The sequence below is a fragment of the Balaenoptera acutorostrata genome, chromosome 18 (genome assembly GCF_949987535.1).
Source record: "Balaenoptera acutorostrata chromosome 18, mBalAcu1.1, whole genome shotgun sequence".
NCBI classification, from domain to species: Eukaryota; Metazoa; Chordata; class Mammalia; order Artiodactyla; family Balaenopteridae; genus Balaenoptera; species Balaenoptera acutorostrata.
In genome coordinates, this window is record NC_080081.1 from 70,590,386 (window position 1) to 70,603,381 (window position 12,996).

At 38.3% G+C, this 12,996-nt stretch overlaps 1 pseudogene; it reads left to right on the top strand.

The window, feature by feature from the left end:
- Positions 1-782: 782 nt before the first annotated feature.
- LOC103007831 (destrin-like) lies at positions 783-1,268 on the top strand (annotated as a pseudogene).
- The last annotated feature ends 11,728 nt before the right edge of the window (positions 1,269-12,996 follow it).

The following is a 12,996-nucleotide window of genomic DNA, read 5'->3' on the forward strand; positions in this document are numbered from 1 at the left end:
TGCCGTTGTAATTAAGATTTAGTTAAGATGAAGTCATACTGGAGTGAGATGGGTCCTTAATCTAATGTGACTGATATCCATATAAGAAGAAAAGAAGAGACACAGAGACCCAGACACAGGAAAAATGCCATGTGATGAAGGAGGCAGAGACTGGAATGATGAATCAACAAGCCAAGGAATGCCAAAGATTGCCAGCAACACCAGAAGCTAAGAGAGAGGCATGGAACAGATTCTCCCCTCAAGGCATCAGAGAGAACATGGTACCTATACCTTCATTTCAGACTTCTAGACTTAGGAACTGTGAGAGAGTAAGTTTCTGTTGTTTAAAGCCACCTAGACTGTGGTACTTTGTTACAGCAGCCTTAAGAAACTAATACACTGCCCAACTATTCCAGTCTAGGAACACCATAAATAATTAATTAATGTTGACAATCTCCGTGGGCAAGACTGCTGTGATGATTGCTTTTGTTCTGTCATCCATTACGGTAACAAGTCCATCTTATTTTTAGTGATTATGTACTGTCACTTGGCCGCTGCCATCCAAGATTCCATCATGTCTGTTGAATTCAGGAATGAAAAGATTTTTGTGTGTGTGCACAGTGAAATCAAGGAAAATGTTAACAGATATGTGACAGACTGAAAGACATCCAAAACCAAGATGGAATTATTAACTAGACCGTACAAAGAACTTGTACAAATCAACAAGACAATGGTAGGTAATCAATTGAAACATGCGGCGCCAGCCAGCTCCCTCTCTGCGCTCTGCGACCACCACAGTGAACATGGCCACAGGAGTGCAAGTTGCTGATGAAGTATGCCACATTTTTATGACACGAAAGTTTGGAAGTGCTCCACACCAGAAGAAATCAAGAAAAGAATGAAGGCTGTCATTTTTTGTCTCAGTGTAGACAAAAAGCGCCTCATTGTAGAAGGTGGCAAAGAGATTTTGGTGTAACCATAACTGATCCTTTCAAGCATTTTGTGGAAATGCTTCCTGAAAAAGACTGTTGCTATATACTTTGTATGATGCAAGCTTCGAAACAAAGGAATCCAGAAAAGAAGAGTTGATGATTTTTTTGTGGGCACCAGAACTAGCACCTCTGAAACGTAAAATGATCTATGCAAGCTCCAAGGATACAATCAAAAAGAAATTTCAAGGCATAAAACACGAATGTCAGGCAAATGGGCCAGAAGACCTCAACTGGACTTGTACTGCTGACAAGCTAGGTGGATCCTTAATTGTAGCTTTTGAAGGATGCCCTGTATAGATCATTGTTTGGTGTCACAAATTGAAAGCTTCCATGTTTAATGTTATCCTCTTGCTATATAAGTAAAGCAAATACATTTAGGCCAGGGACTCACTGATGGGGAGCTGTCTTGTCATTTTTTTAGGGTACACTAACTGTTCTATGAACATGTGCAAATGGCCCTAAAAAATCTAACTCTAGAGTTTAAAAAAAAAACACGCAAAAGGATATGAATAAGCTGAGGAAAACCTCAATGGTTAGAAATGTAGAAATGTTTATCCTCACTAACCATTAGGGAAACTTAAACTAAAATAATGGGAGATCCCTTTATACCCATGAAATTAGAATGAAAAAGATTGTCACACAGTACGAAGCATTGGTAAGGGTATGGGACAATGGGAATTCTGATGGATTGTTGGTAGAAGTATAAGTAGTTTTAGCCATTCAGAAAAAAATTCAGATATAGCTCATATCTCAGTATTATCAGGTCAGGGACGCTATTCCACAAGCCCATGAGGAGTTATAGCTAAAGATTATCAATGTAGCATTACTTATAGAGGTAGGGAGTTGGAGGCAACCTAGATAGCCATCATTAGGAAAAAACACAAATTATTTTTTTTAAAATAGAAGCAAATTGTGGATGTATGTTATGCAATACAACACAGCAAGTCTTGCTGAATTTTCTTGCGAAAATAGATCTTTGCTGACCTTTTCACTCTATATCTCTACTACCACCTCAGTCCAGGTGATCTTTACACCTTGTTAGATGACTGCAACAGCCAAAAGTGATCTCTGTATTCTACTTTTGGAACTTCCTACCTTCTTTCAACATGGTAGGAAAAATGACCTTAAAATATGTTAGTGTTCCCAAATAAGAACATGATCTGCCTTCCCATCGATTCAAGTCTTATGTTGTGTTCTCAAATAGACTTTATAGTTTTCTTCACTTATTTCACCAAGTATCGACCCAGTAAAGATTTCTGATTCACCTCTCATGTACTTAGTCACTGTTTTCTAGGCATTGAAGTACAAAAGTGAAAGTCTTCTACCCTCAAGGAAGCTGCATTCCAGTAAGAGTTTTAGTTAATAAGAATGCAATAAACAAATAGCAAATGCAATGTTAGGAAGTCACATGTACTTTGAAGAAATAAAGTATGGGGCTAGAGAACCTGGGAGCTAGGCAAGGCAACTGCTATTTGAGAAGGTTTATACTTTCCTAGTTAATTTTGTAAGTTATTTTATATTTTTCACTATTATTTATGAAGAAAATAGAGAATGCAGAGAGCAAAATAATACTTCAAAAGTTATCAGTACTGGTCTCCTAAAAACACACTATTTATGTAAAAAGCTACAAAAGGAAAATTCAGAGAATAAAATAAACTCTAAGACATTAAAAATTATGATAGCAGAGATACAAAGCCCTATAAAATGTTGGAATTTAATCTCCAATAAACTAGAATGAAAAGGTAAAGTGATGGAAAGCAGAAGATAAAAATTAGAAAAAAAAAGAAGATCAGCACAGTCAGAACAACATAAAAATAAAAAATTCCACAAGATCAGGAGAGAGAAGAGAGAAAATACAAGAGGACAATTATCAAATAAGTAATAATAATAATAATAACAAATACTCAAAATGCAGGATGTGATTTTCTGCATTAATGAACCTACCAAGTGCTCAATACAATGGCTGGAAAAATGTCTTACACTAAGTCACATTAGTATGAGATTTCAGAACATCGGAGACAAATAGAAATTTGTAGAAGCATCCAGAGTAGGTGGAACCAGTTTACATGGTTTGTAAATATGTTGTAGAATTTTTTTTAACTTCTAGCAGAGGATTTGGGAACAACTAAGTAATAGGCTGATATAAAACAAACAGCTATAACTACTACAAAGAAATTTTTTAAATTACTAGAAATGAATTTTATTATAATACATTGCATGACTTGGCTATAAGCAATATCCACAGCCATAAAAATGTAAAAACTAAATACATAGCATAAATTACATAGTATAAATGTGCTATAACTGTGGAGAGGCCGAGGTAAGGAAAGTGTGTAGGTGTGGGTTGGTGGAGAAAGAAAATTAAGTCCTTGTTGGATGTCAATAGATGATATTTAAAACTAAAAAAAATGAAAAAAAATTGTACAATTAAGTCAGAATGGAGCAGGTTAGAACCCAACATCATTTTTTTCTTTTTCATCTCACTTTCTACTTACCTCCTCCCCATTAACAATGAATCTGATTTGAAGGTAAAAGGCAGAAGGTAATTGTTGATATAACCCTGACTTTTGCCCTACTTTCATTCTCTTTGGATTCTGAGAATAAGGAAACTCTTACCTTAGGTTTTCTTCAATTCCTCTCTCTGTTTATCATTACTTTGATAATGCTATCTTCTCTCTGAAAAAGAAATGAAAGATTTTACCAATTGTTTTTTTAAATATTACTGCATACACATCTGATGGCCTCATGATAGACATAAACTGTCTCAATATCTTATCTGTAAAATGGACATTATAATCTCTCTCTTGCCAAATTTTTGAAAGCAATCTTGAAAATGAGGATTCTAGAGTAATACCTGGCACATTGGAGATTCAGTCACTGGTGATTGTTGCCAGTAGTATTAGTAGTAGTGGTACTATTACTAGTCCTTGTTTTACTTGCCCTGTTGCCAAAACTGATTCATATCACTGTGTGTATAAAATGTAATTGATGGACACAGTATACCTTGGACAGCATATGCACTCAGAAATATTGGTTGAATGAATAAATCAATATATATGGGAATGAGTACTAGGTGCTGGAGGCTTTTTTCTATAAAATTGACTGGCCTATTTACAGTGAAGTGATCTTTCTGGTTAGATTTCTCCCCAGAGAATTCTATTTTTATTTTAATTGAAGAGCAGTTATAAAAGCTAATTGACTCTTTGCATTTGCAGGAAACTATTCCTACCTCCCATCAACTCCCATACCCCAAGGGGCAATCAATGTTTAGAGGTTTCCCACCTATACCAGTGGTTTAAAAGAGGTTAAGCCCAAGATTAATGTATATAGCTTGTTAGATATGTACTTAGAGTTGTTTTTTTTTTTTAATGAATCCAACTCAGGCAGGTTGGGAATTAATGCTATAAAATTCAGCTCAACAGAAACTCAATTGAAAAATGAGAATGTTATAATAGAGAGTGCTATTGAAAAAATGGCTTTCCGAGGCTGCTATTTTTTTTTTTTTTTTTTTTTTTAATTTTATAGCTACTTTATTTATTTATTTATTTATTTTTGGCTGTGTTGGGTCTTCAGTTCGTGCGAGGGCTTTCTCTGGTTACGGCAAGTGGGGGCCACTCTTCATCGCGGTACGGGGACCGCTCTTCATCGCGGTGCGCGGGCCTTTCACTATCGCGGCCCCTCCCGTTGCGGGGCACAGGCTCCAGACGCGCAGGCTCAGCAGCTGTGGCTCACGGGCCCAGCTGCTCCGTGGCATGTGGGATCTTCCCAGACCAGGGCTCGAACCCGTGTCCCCTGCATTAGCAGGCAGATTCTCAACCACTGCGCCACCAGGGAAGCCCGAGGCTGCTATTTTTGAAAAGTAATTCAATGTTCTTTGTCACTTAAAGCAAAGATATAGGCACATTGTATTGTATATAAACACAAAAACTTCCCCCCTGTTTCTTTGGAACTATGTTCAATTTGTATATATTAGTTGCATATAATGCTTAAGAAGAGTATTAAAGGTATTTTGAGGACAAGATATCAAATTAGACAGAAAATGTGAAGAAATATAAGTAAATTTTTAAGTCTACAAGCATAGTATATTTACACATCTAGGAGATAAAAATATTCAACATACTTTATTAGACCAATTATCTAATTACAAGAAAAACAAGATTATAATGGACTTGGAAGAAAACCTTTACTAATTTCCAATTTGTTATTTTTTTAAATGTTATCAGAATTAACCTGTTCTTTTTTTCTCCATTAGGCAAAAAAGAACTGGAGTGGGAAGAAATAGATTACCACTCACTTAAAATTAGATAATTCAACAGACATATTCATTACAAAAAAAAAAAAATCATCCTTTATCTAAAAGTTATGTCAAATAGAATAAAAAGACGTGGGAGACAGAAATTTTAACGGATAAAAGAGGATTATTTTAAACCCAATGTAGACTAATTAGTAAGCAAGTATAATATAAACATGGGTTGAACTGGTTCAAATACTTACATTTTAAGAAATTGATTATCTTACACTTTGCCATTCTCTAGCAGTCACTTAAATGTGCAACTGTGTGTTTGTATATTTCTATCCGTATTACTAAAATATTTTACAACAACAAATTAGGGCAATAGGGAATTTAGAATCAAATCTAGAGGCAAATATTTTCATATGAAAAAGAACAACTGGCTACAGTTGGATTGATGCTTACTTTACATAGTATTTCCCAGATTCTGGTTCACTAAAACAGCTTTAGGTCCAACTTGAGTTCTACTAGTTCCATATTAAATTTTTAAAGTAGTATTTGTAAGTTTTTCTCAAAAATAAAAATGAATGCAGCCATGACTCTGTGAACATATTTGGCTCCCTGACCTTGCCAGGGAAGATTACAATAGTACTTGGAAGCATAGTAGTGTGTTTCAGTTCACACACTTCAATAGCTTTTCTTTTTACTATGCGATCAAGTTGAAATTTGAATAAGGCAATCTTCACACCTTTCTTTAATATGATCTTATTTTACTCCACCCTACAACAAACCACTATCAGAAAGACTCATCTCGGGCTTCCCTGGTGGCGCAGTGGTTGAGAGTCTGCCTGCCAATGCAGGGGACATGGGTTCGAGCCCTGGTCTGGGAAGATCCCACATGCCGCGGAGCAACTGGGCCCGTGAGCCACAACTACTGAGCCTGCGCGTCTGGAGCCTGTGCTCCGCAACAAGAAAGGCCGCGACAGTGAAAGGCCCGCGCACCACGATTAAGAGTGGCCCCCGCTTGCCACAACTAGAGAAAGCCCTCGCACAGAAACAAAGACCCAACACAGTCATAAATAAATAAAATAAATAAATAAATAAATAAAAAGAAAGACTCATCTCATTGCCCTCACTCTCACCCACAAACATCATGCACCTCCTCTTCACTCACCAGACCCAGTGGTCAATGCTCAGCCAAGATGGTACTCCACCCCTGTGGTCATACAGTAATGAAGACCAGCGCTGACCTCTTTCCTCTCTTGGGGAACTTACAACCAGTTCTATATTGTCCACTGATGGATGATTTACTGTCTTTTATATATACATATAAGATATATTAATTATATATGTATATACTTAAATTGCCAAAACTAAAGTTTGAACTTCAGTTTCTCTCGTGTCTTGTGTGTATTAAAACAAAAACAATAACAACTGAAACAACTGTTAATTTTCCAACTTCATAAATATTGTAATGTTTTTTCCTACAAAAAACACCTTTATTTGTTGACAGATTACTCCTGATTGCTGGTGTAGGGGTGGGAAAAAGCTAGAACTCAGGGAAGGAGATAGAATGGTATGGTGAGTGCATAGGGAATGTCAGTTTGGCTTGAGGGCTTTGAATGAGTATTTATTCACTCATCAAACATTTATTTAATGCCTCCTATGAACCAGGATTTGTGGAGGGCTCAGAGGTAAAACATCTGTACCTGCCTGTAAGGAGTTCACATGCTCACATTCTCGTGGGTGAGACAGCAAGAAATCAATATTTATAACCTAGTGGGATAAGCACTGTAATCTGGGTTTGCATAAAGGTGATGAGAACATAAAAGGAGGGGAGCAAAATGAGTCTGACTGGGAGAAATGCCTCAGAGAATTGCTCCTGCAGGTGACGTTTAAGCTGGGCCTCCAGAAGAGTAGGAGTTAGCTAGTCTCATAAGGGAAGATCATTTAATACAAAAGAAGGAGCATGTGCCCAAGAAAAGAGGCAAGAAAACACAGAGTGTAGTCGGGGAATCACAAGTATTTCAGTACAGCTGGAGCATGGAGTACTTACAGGAGACTGGGAGAGGAAAAGTGGGAGGAGAGTGAGACAGAGGCCAAAGCATTGTACGCCATGCCATGGCATTCAGATTTGATCCTACAGAAAATAGGGAGCCACCGGAGGGTTTTAAAGCAGGGCGATGATGTGATTGCATTCGCCTCTTAGAAAGATCACTTTGACAGCTGTGCCAAGGACAGATTGGAGGGGAGGAGTCAGAAGTTGGGGAGGTGAATTAATAACCGAGAAGAGAAATGATAAGGGGCTGAACAGGCAAGAGCAGCAGTGGAGACAGAGAGGAGGGAGCCAGTGTAAGTAACAGGAGAGGATATGATATGGACAGCACTCAGTCCCTGTTGTGGAAGTGAGAGAGGAGCCTAGACTGACTCCCACAATCACGGCTGGAGTGCAGTCCCTCAAGAGGGCAACTCAGGAGGATGGGTGTGGGGGAAAGTTATGGAGACATTAAATCTGCAATGCCAAGGTTGGGACGGTCATTTAGCAGTTTACAGGATATATGTGCCTTGAGGACAAAAGAGAAATTTGGGCTAGAGTCATCAGCATGTGTAGGGCAGCTGAAGCCAAGGATGTAAATGGGATTTCTCAGGAAGAGTAGAAAGAGAAGAGGGCAGAGAACAAACCCTGGATGATCTCATCATGTAAGATGATAATTAAAGAAGAAGGGACTAGGGAATGAGTGAACTAAGAGAGAATGACGTTAGGGAAGAGATTAGAGAAGGAGGTCAGTTATATCAAATTGTCAAATTCTGCAGAAAATCAGAATAATCTAAGGACAAAAATACTGCCTATTTGACCTGGCAATTAGGAAGTCATCGGTGACTTTAGTGGAGCCACATAACAACAGTGGTAGAGACAGAAGCAGGATGAGGAAGAATTGGAAACAGCGAACTTGGACTACCCTTTTAAGAAGCTCTACCAAGAAGACATGTGCCATCTTGTAGTAATCATGTGTAATCACGTGTAATCTTGTAGTAGGCAGCTTCTCAAATGGCTCCCAATGATCCCCACCTCCTGGTCCCCACACTCTATGTAATCTTCTTTCTTTTGATGTGGGCTGGACCTAATGACTTGCTTCTAATGAAATGGAATATGGTAAAAGTGATGGGATGTCAATTCTCAGATTAGGTTACAAAAACCTGCAACTTCTGTCTTGCTTGTTCTCTCTCCCTTATTCGCTCTGGACATAGCCATCTGCCAGCTTGTAGACTATCCTATGGAGAAGGCTATGTTATGCGTAGCTAAGATCCAAAGTCCAACAGCCAGTGAGGACTGAAGGTCTACATGAGGGAACTTGGGAGGGTCTCCTCCCTTGGCCTCAGATGAGACCATCGCAGCCCTGTATGACACCTTGATTACAGACTTCTGAGTAACCTAAAACTGCATCCAAATTCCTGACCCACAGAAAATGCGAGATAATCCATTTTTTTGTCTTAAGTTTGGAGAAAATTTGTTACGCAGCAATGATAATTAATACACTGCTATGGTGTGAATATTTATGTCCCCCCCCCCAAATTCATATGTTGAAATTCTAAGGCCCTATGTGATGGTTTTAGGAGGTGGAGCCTTTGGGAGGTGCTTAGGTCATGCGGGTGGAGCCCTCACAAATGGGATTAATGTTCTTAGAAAAGAGACCCCACAGAGCTCCCTAGCCCTTTCAGCCATGTGAGGGCACAGTGAGAAATCAGTAGTCTGTAAAATGGAAGAGGGCCTTTACCAGAACCTGACCATGCTGGCACCTTGATCTTGGACTTCCCAGCCTCCAAAACTGTGAGAAATAAATTTCTGTTGTTCATAAGCTACCCAGTCTGTGGTATTTTCATTTAGCAGCCCAAATTGACTAAGACATACATCTTCTGAGAAAAGAAGATGATGAACATTAAATGGTTAAATGTATTGGAAACAAGAGGGCTTCGAACAGATAAATGCCTGGGAAGAAATGAGACAAAGAGATTAGCTTTGGAGAGGACGAGAAACAGAGTTTCTCTGATTTTAAAGAGGAAGGGGAAGTATGTAAGCAGTAGTTATTTCCTAATGGCTCTCCATTCCTTAAAACAAAGTGGCCATCTATTGAGAATGGCGAAGCTGAAGAGTAAGGGATGTATGGAAACTAGTAATCCTAGCTTCCGAGGAGAGTGTGCAAGGGAGTTGGACAAGGAAAAAATAGAAGTATAACAGAGCAGTGATAAGGAGCTACTGAAATTGTCGAGAAGAAAAAAAATGGAAAGATAAAAGTAAGAAAGAATGAGAGGGTGGAAGAACAGAAGGATGGAAGAGAAAAGGAAAGAATAGAAGAAAGTTGTTTAGTTGGTTAAGATGACAGAGTGAATACTGGAGTTAGCAATGCCTACAGTGTGAAAATTTTAGATAAGGGCAAAAAACAGAGCATGATAATGACATTGGGTTGATCAAACAGAATGAGATGAAGGCAATTGGAATTTAAAATCAAGAAAGGATAAATATTTGGATTATTAGTCCCCCATATAGACCTGAGTTTTCCCATGATGATGACAGAATTTATAGTAGAGAGAAATATTACTATTATTAATATTGTTAATACTTTTAAAATTATTTGATGACAGCAGCAATTACTATTTATAATGTGCCTATGATGTGCAAATCACTAGGCTAGGAATATGAACTTAATTCTCCTATTCTCATAATGGCCCTAAAGACTATTAGCTCCTTGTTTTGTGAAAGCTAAGTAATTTGCCCTCCTTTGGACAGTTAAGTAAGTGAAGCAGAGACTGCTGGTCATCTCCTAACATCCATTCTCTTTTTCTTATACAGATTATATGGATTATTTGGCATGCCTGCCCAAATAAAGACTACATTTCTCAGCTTCCTGTGCTGATGCTATGTTGTGACTGTGTACATGGCTATGCTTCTAGATTGTGGCCAATGAAACATGAATAGAAATAATGTGTGCAACTTACTGTTTGTGCTCTGAAAATAAATTGTGTGTATATCCCTTCCCCTCTTCCTTTTTCCATTAACTGGAATGTGAATATGATGGCAAGAGCTGGAGCAGCCATATTGGATCAAATAATGCAAACTGCTTATTGAGAATGGCAATATTATAAGATAGAAATAAGTCAGATCCCTATTATGTGGTTGTTTAGCAGAGTGTAGGATCAATGCCCTCTGTCTAAAATTGGTTCAGATGTCAAGACTGATGATATCTCTCTCTCTCTCTCTCTCTCTCACACACACACACACACACACACACACAAACACGGGATATGAAAATGTTTATTACTCATATAATGAGGCTTTCTGGGGAGAGCAGGGCAGACACTCAAGTAGGTCCAAAATGCCTTGAGCAAAGGGAAGAGTAAGTGGCCATGGTTTTTACTGTGATTAAGACTTGGGGCCGAGGTAAAAGTTCCCAAGCTCTCCAGCGTTTGTGTGGTTTGATCTTCCTGCTGGTGCCAATGGCAGTATAACAGGGGTCTCCTTACTGCCTTGCCCAGATGTGTGGCAAAAGGGAAAGAGGGAGGGTGGGGCTTGAGAACTGTCAGTCAAACATCTAAAATGGAGTCAGACTCTATTACATCCTCAGCTCTATTGAGCTCCATGCTGTCCCTGGACCACCTACTTGGATATTTACATGATGGAAATAAACTTCAAACTTATTTAAGCCATGGTTTGGGGGCATTTCTTTGTTATAGCAAGTTAAACCCTACCTGCCTGATATAGGGAGTGATGCTGTGAAACTGCGAGAGGTAAAGTCCTCAAAATACATGGGAGAGAGATGAAAGCTATGATAGTGATGAGGAGGGAGACAAAGGAAAATAAGGCTATACATAGATGTCATAAGAAAGAAAGAAGGAAAAGAAGGAAGGAAGGAAGGAAGGAAGGAAGGAAGGAAGGAAGGAAGGGAGGAAGGGGGAGGGAGGGAGGAAGGCAAGCAGCCAAAGGAGGAGAAAAAAGAGAGGAAGAAAGATTTTATAAAAGAGTGCAAGTCTGATAGGTGTAGGAGAGACTGTTGAGCCCTCTCTTGCTGTGCTAGCTATTACATGAGCCATAAACCTGATATGTGGGGAGAAGAGAGAAGCCTCCCTATAAAAGGAGTGCAAGAAAGATGGGGTCCTTGGAGAGAATGGTAGTTTTCACTTAAACAAGAGTGGATGAAGGGAAAATTATGTGAAAAGGTATGAGTTAAAATGGCAGGTTTCCAACAGATTGGATCTTCCCAGGGCAGAATAGGTTCATTGTAAGAAGACGAATCAGGGAAGAAGTATCAAATTGTTGGAAAATGAGATTAGTGAGGTCAGTAAACAATCATAGGGGTTGCATTTTATGCACTGGATGAGAATGACAGGGATGGGAACAGAAGGAAACTAGTGGACTCAGGGTTAGATATGAATCATGATGTAAACTCTGGTGTTGAATAATGCTTGGATTTTAATCTGTATGTGGTGAAAAAATCAGAGAGAGCCGTTGAGAAGACAGGTGTGATCAGGTTTACCTTTTAGGAAACTTAGTCTAAGAGCAAATTTTAAATAGTGAAAAATTAGAGGTAAGTAGAAGAGACAAGATGCAGGACAACAGAGTTTTACTTGGTTGACGTGTTATAATTTGTGTATAATTTACAAATTTAAGTGATAGAAAATTCAAATTCTTCCTCTGGGCTTCTGAAGCCCTTATTTCTATCTCCATTATAGCACTTAACCAAATTGTATTATGCTTTTTCTGTTTTCACGTTTGCCATCCCCATAGCCTGAAAGCCCTTTCCAAACATGTGCTGCCTTTTACATCTTTGTATCCCCAGGGTTCTGGGCCTGACACTGGAAGGCATTCAGAAAAAATATTTTTAAATCAATTAAATGAATAAGAGGCTACTGGAATATTTAAGATGTATGGTGAATAGGCCTCCTACCAAAGGAGTAACAGCAGGAATGGAGGGAAAGAAGGATATCAGAGGCATTTAAAGGAAACAATCATTAGGATGAGATGACTGAATGAAGAAAGGAGAAGACTCAGAAACAACTCCAGTATCTAGATTGAAAGGCAAGTCAGACTACAATGGTGTATTGATACCACTGGGGACCATAGGAACAAGCAGACGTCTAGATCCCCTCACTTCTCCCTCTCACTTCAACAACTGATATTTGTCAGTGCCTGGAAGTGATGTGGAGGGTAGGAAAGGTGGGGGGATCAGGGAATATAATTTCCTCTTCTACAATATAAGAAGAAGCATATGTAAATTCAAAGGTACATAGTCAACTGAAAGCCCAGAAATAAGACAAGGTTTAAGATACAGATTAATATTTCAAACTGGACTAAGATATTGATGCTCTGACAATACTCTTAAGGATGTTTCTGATTCCAAAGGTCTATGAGATTTGAACCAAAGCAAAATGTATTTTATCAATATCAAGCATCACTTATAGAATACCTTCAGGGAGTATATATATGGAGTATCCGATGTGAATGTGAATGAGAATTTTTAACCAAACTATTTTAAGGAATTAATATAACCAATTGTCTAGATCTCAACTGAAGCAGAAACAAAGGCAGAGGTTATAACTATAGATAGAGTGAACCGTGTATCAAAACATTTGAAAAGAATATAGGGTCAAATGAAAATTATAGAAAGATCAATATCAATATAATAAATATGCTGGCAATAATAAAACTGATATTCTATTTCAGAGAAAAACACCTATTAATATAGTCGTCCAAGAAAGCAAAAATAAAACATGTCTGGATATTTACTAGAAATTATTTTA